General features: G+C 39.2%; 1 long non-coding RNA gene across 1 annotated transcript in view; it reads right to left on the bottom strand.

Annotated features, from left to right (window-relative positions):
• Positions 1 to 436, bottom strand: part of LOC311441947 — a 46,807-nt gene extending 46,371 nt beyond the window's left edge. The window contains exon 1 of the long non-coding RNA XR_014696342.1: positions 65 to 436. This is a non-coding gene — a long non-coding RNA (uncharacterized lncRNA). The remainder of the gene's footprint in view (positions 1 to 64) is intronic.
• Positions 437 to 6,109: the final 5,673 nt, after the last annotated feature.

A 6,109-nucleotide genomic window follows, 5' to 3' on the forward strand; every position in this document is an offset into this window, starting at 1 on the left:
AGAAACAGCTGCAGAATTAGTAGCAAATAAAGCAATAAAGGGCAAAGCTCATAACATGCAACACAACTGGGATAAAAGGAGGCGGGCTGCGCATAGTCCTGACATTCAAGAATATCCATCTATGCAGAATAAATGGTTTCATAAAGGAATCATGCCAAACTTGCAGGCTACAGATATGCAAATATAGCTCCAGGATGAAATGTTGCTGGATCTTCACAGCTCACATCATGAGAAAGCCTGAGGAGCTTCCCAAAGCACAGCTCTGTGAGCGTGCAGGAGGTGAGAGGCTTCCGCTGCCTCCTCGGCACGCTCTCACCCCAAGCTGTGAGAGCTCGGAATAAACCGCTTTTCAGTTCTGTCATCGTGATCACTGAAATAGCTGCACCACTGCTGAATTTCCTGGCTGGGGTCACGCCCCCAAACCCAAAAGCCTCTGCACGAAGTCAGAAAAATTCTTGGCTTCACTGGATTATTTCCATATCACAGGGAGGGAAATTAACAGTATTTTAGAGCACTCCTACAAATATGCTTCATATTTATGGTGGGTTTAATGTTAAACTTTGACAAACATTACTTCCAAGTGCTCTGAAGTGCTGGGGTTGCAAATGAGCCTGAATTCCCAGGTGGTCCCAGCTAATCTGCATCTCTCCTGGAGATCTCCCCACTTGACACCTTGAAAAATGATGATGATGTGCTACAACCTGGCTTAATTAATTGAACTGTTCATCCTCTCTCCTCCCCCGTGTTAACCCACCTGATGTGCAGAATCACTAATCTCAGCATTTACAGCCAGGAAAGCAGACTACAGGGCTCACAACAAGCTACACCCGTGCTCCTTTGGTGTAAAAAGCTTGTAGCCAAGCAAGAGAAAATACAAAAGTATTCCAAAACAATTTTCATAACTAGTGAGTCTAAATATTACTACAGAGATTACACTTTTGATCTTTTCTTCTTTAATTTGGTATAAAACACGTTATTTCCAAGAGAATTATAAGACACCATTGAATTATCCCCAGGACTTCTCTTTGTAAATTCTTATAGACAAATTTATAGATAGCGTTATGTTTTAAATAGCACAGTATCTAACAGCTTGGATATTATTTATCCTAGAAAGCTTACTTCAGATAAATTAATAAGCAATGATAATGAATAATTGGATGGTATCAACAACAAGGAATCCTCTGGGGTTTAGTAAGTGCAGGGGGATTTCGGGCAGTCCCCAGTGCCATAGCGGCTGCTAGGTTAGCCTGCTTCATATGTACCCAACCACTTCTGTTTTTACAACATGAGTCTTTCTTTCTACTTCTCATTAGCCAGTTTTGGAGCTCAGAATTAAGAAAAAAAATGGAAGGATTTTGCATGCAACAGGTAATAGTCTATTTCAGTGTAATCCAGAGCTGTTAACTACAAGACTCTGAACAAGCACACACTGTTCCCTGTGATAGGAAATTTGTGCTAATTGTCTGACTTGGACTTGCTATTATCTCTACGTCATTATTTCCTGCTGCTAATAACATCATTTCACTGGGTAAGCAACACCAGCTTACCCCAACCCCGCGTGGGGCAGGGAGGGTGGCGCAGCTCGGAAGGACCCACTCGGAAGGGCTGTTAGGATGCTTTCACACACACCCCACAGAGCAGCTTGGGAGGTTTTGTTTCTCCAGCAAGCTACAGGAAGCTTATTTGAAACAAATAATAACAACTTCATTTCGCATAATTTTGATCCAGACATCTAGGGATTTTTCACTTGGGTTTAAAGCAAATAAATGCTTTGTAGGAGCAAGGAAAAAAAAAAAAAAAAAAAAGTAAGATTTTTCTCCATAAGCTGTGAGCCAGTCATGTCAACAAGCGAGCCACTGGCCACAGATGGGGTTGGAAAAGTCATCTGGCATGGGGCAGAGCCAGCTCCAAAACACCTGCTGCAAGCCTGGCAATTTTAACACCTACATGCAACTGGGGCTGGCCTTGGGGAATCTGTTTTTTGGAAGATTTCTGAGGTAGGGGAAGAAGCATCTTGCTGTTTGCTTGTGTCCTGAAGAGTGCATTTTACCGTCCACTACAAAGGCAGAGCAACAAACAGTCTATTTTTCTTATTAGTCTGAGCTTTCCAGATGCCTGGATTAAAGTTGAAGGTTTGTTTGAAAGAAATATGTTACATTTTCTAAACTAAATGTTAGTGTTTTCTGTATTTATTGGGGGGGATGTGAGAGCTACTGAAACCTACAAATTCCCACAGAAATGAGCAGTCTGCCTGCCTGCCATCACCCCAGCACCACGCAAGCCCCACGGCACCACAGCTGCCACTACCACACAAACCACTCCTCATCCCCATCCTCTCTCCAATCCTAAATATTTTGAGCACAATCTTCATGAATTAAAAAGAGGCAAACATTTACCCCATAACACTACTGCAGATCATTGACAGTTCTACAATATTTAGCAATGGGAAAAGCAAAATGCTTTTATAGCACTGAAAATATTTTGTCACAGAGCACAGCTGGAACATCTGGCAGCACACGGCTGTGTATGTGAGGACGGTGTCTCCTAAACCCAAAGCTCCTTAACCCGTTGGGCCCTGTTTGTCCCAGTCACAAGTGTAAGCACTGGTTTGTCGCACAGAAGTTTGTGCAACTGAAATGCAGCCGTGGGACCTAACGTATAACAGCCCTGAGTCTGCATGAGCAAAGGCTGGCTTAAACGATATCACCCCTCATTATGGAGATCCATCGGTATTTTTTTGCAGAGGTACTTTTTTCCCCAAACAGGCTAAAGCTGTACATCGAATTATGCTAATAAATGTAACATTCAGCAGAAGTTCAAGCAGAGATCTCATTACTGCCTCAGGATACAGGGCTTTATGCTCCTCGAAACGGTTTTCAGTTTATAAAGTTCCAAATTGACGTTCCAGTATGTAAAAGCTTGAAATTGGAACCTGAAACAATTTCGAGTCATTGGAAGCATCCCACTTTTAATTAAACACCTTTCTCTGCAGCTGGGTATGCTGCAGTGATGGTTTAGCTTGTTAATTATGTTGTGCAAGGAGCACTACGCTGCACTCCTAGTGAATGATTTATGAACTTCAACAATAGAAAACCTCCATAGCACTGGCATACCAAAGACAAAAGAGGTAATTACTGTGCCCAAAGCACTTCAACTTCATTTGTACTCTGCGCAGTGCGAGCACAATCAGTGCCCTAAATCACCGCATTGTTATTTAGTCCTCAGCAACCTTTTCAGTTAAAGATGTTCAGTGTGATCCTTCACTTACAGACACTTTGGGGCAAAATCCAACGTAACAGATTATGCCTGCAAAGGGGATATATCATACATTAATGAACTCGCTATTACAGGATTCATTGCCATTTCAGTCAACAGTGCTCATGACTGAATGCTATCTCTTTCTGTGATTGAAGGATATGAGATACAATACAAAGTGTTAAGAATTTTCTTAATTTCTGTATACAATTAACTAGCTATGTTCCTGATATCCACTTGCTTTTTTTTTTTTTTTTTTTTACTCTTTTCAGATATGAAAAATCTTGATGTGCCTAAAGTGTATATGAAATAGTATCTTCTCTTATTTATTTAAATTTCTGTGTCTCAGTTTCCGCAGATGATTCTCTGGCACATATTTCTCTGACACCTGGTACCTTTCCCAAGCTAATAGATAAAATATGAGTATGATTTGGAACAAAGGCCTCAAGTAGCAGGATCTGTGAGAAAAGTATCTGTGACTTGTGATTGCTCACAAAAGTACCTCTGCTGGGAATATGTCCGTCACTTGTCTGTAGTCTATATCACTTCAAAAATGATACAAAAATAAAAAAGTAAAAGACCTAAAAGAAAAATGAAAGTTGTAATTTTAAGCTGAAGCATAAACATTGTCAAAAGCACTGAGCAAATATAATTTGGCTGCCTCTTTCCAAGATTTCTTCTGTATAGAATATATACGTAAAGCAGGGGGAACCAGTGTGCAAGATGGGCACCATGATGAGGTCCTTTCCCTGCTTCAGAGCTCAGAGCCTAAGCCTGAACGCTGTGCTTGAATGAACATGATAGTTGGCTCAGCAGCTTCCCTATTTATTCATTATTTATATGACCTTACGCAGGTTCACCCTCTTGTGTTAGACTTGTACAAATACGGAGCTGAAAAAACAGCCGCTGTGCTTACCTTGCTTCCCGTCAGGCAGAGGGACATGATTGAGAGCAGACAGCATTGTGGCTGACCACAATCAGCCCTTTGACCTTCTCCTGCAGAAGGCAGAGTTTCTCAGGTGCTATTTCTCAGTGTCTTCAGGCTGTCCCCTAAAATTAAATATTGATTCAATGTTATCTAGGTTTCTTGGGGGTGGAAAATGAATATATATTTTTCTAGGAGAACGTAGTTTTAAATACCAGGGTAATTTTAATGGTCTGCAGATAAGCAAAATGAGCATCCAACAGCTAACACATTGTTTATCCAAGCAGTGCATGTATTAAGATATACTGCTTACCATCACCTCGGCCGACCTTCTTTGTTTATTCATCAATAGAGTCATCTGGGAGAGTTTCAATCTGGCGCAGTTCTGCCCTGGACTCGGCAGGTTACTTTCCCACAATGTCGAACATGCTGTAGTGAAGTTAATTAGACATAAGTAGCATATTCTTTTTATAGAGGACGTAATTGGTTGCTTGGCGAGCTGTGTACAACATTCTGGATCTAATAAACAGCCGTAGAGGTGTTGAAATCTGATAGAATGGAGGAAATAGGTGTAAAACAGTGGGGAAATGAGAGCAGGTTTCCTGAGATTAAGAGAGAGACTGCTTCCAAGAAGAGAGAGCGTAAGTTTTGGTTTTGGTTTGTTTTCCAAATGAAGCTATATTAACAATTAAAGCATACGAGCACAAAAAAAAGTATGTATTTCATTCAGATTAACCAGATTGAAAACTTATTCTGCCAGGTTTATCTACGAGATGCTGGAAATATACCCATTGGTCTCCTATTTTGTCTTTCTTCATTCAAAAGTAATTACTGAAAAAAAATAATTTTACATCTGGTATCTTTAAGTACCTTTAGGTGACCCAACCATGTTAACAAATGTGCAGTAGTTGACCAAAGGCAAACACAGAAAGCAGAAACAAAAGAGCACTTCCCCACTGAACTGTGGGGGAAAAATATAAAGAAAAAAACTGTGACAGCTCTTTAAATATTGTAGAACCATGTCACTTTGTACCAGCTGATAATCTGGTTCATATGCTTTACAATAATAAAGGATTTAATGGCCATATATTTTTCTGGAAATTCATATCTGTACTTCCATTGTGTTTTACTGGCCATTAATTTATTTTCCAATGTGAACTCAGTCATAAGAAGCTGTATTACAATGTTACTTGGGAGTAGAAAATTGGTTCTATTAATTTTATTTACAATAGCTATTTTGAATTTGAACTATATTGTATTAGGATAGGTCACCTTGACCTAATCAATACTAATCAGCTACCAGGCCTTCTGAAAACAGAACACCTGGCTGTACTGTCTTATTAAAGTCTTATTCTTTTGGCTTGCATGTATCTGTATTCTCTTCTGTTTTTAAACAGGGCAAGGATCTGGGGGAAAAAAAAAAAAAAAAAAAAAAAATTAGATTATCTGTACCTACATATTTATATTAAATTTAAATTTTAAATAAATGTAGAGCAGAACAAAAGAAAACAATGAGCTGCATCAACAAAGGCAGGTCAATAATTAGTTTATCATTTAACAGATTATATTAAAGCTTGTATTAATGAGAAACAGAACTTCTACTACCTTGATGTTTCATTTATCAAGCAAAGCTGTCCATATAATTATATATTTCCTCCTCATCAAACTCCAATCTGTTGTGTTTTTTTTTTTCCCTTTTATTATTTATAGTTGGCATAAAATTGTGACTGAACACAATTTCAAGGTGATGGTTTACCAACATTGTGCTATTGGAATGGAAAGAAAAAGTACTTTAAAAGCACATCCTGTCCTATGAGATCTTCTATTTACTATTCAAGGCCTTTGTCCTTTTAGCCACTCAAAAAAAAAAAAAAAATTCCTCAGTGCCCTTCCAAAATTTTTCTGTCCAGTGTTCTCTCATTTGAGCAG

The sequence above is a fragment of the Aythya ferina genome, assembly GCF_964211825.1.
Source record: "Aythya ferina genome assembly, chromosome: 10".
NCBI lineage: Eukaryota > Metazoa > Chordata > Aves > Anseriformes > Anatidae > Aythya > Aythya ferina.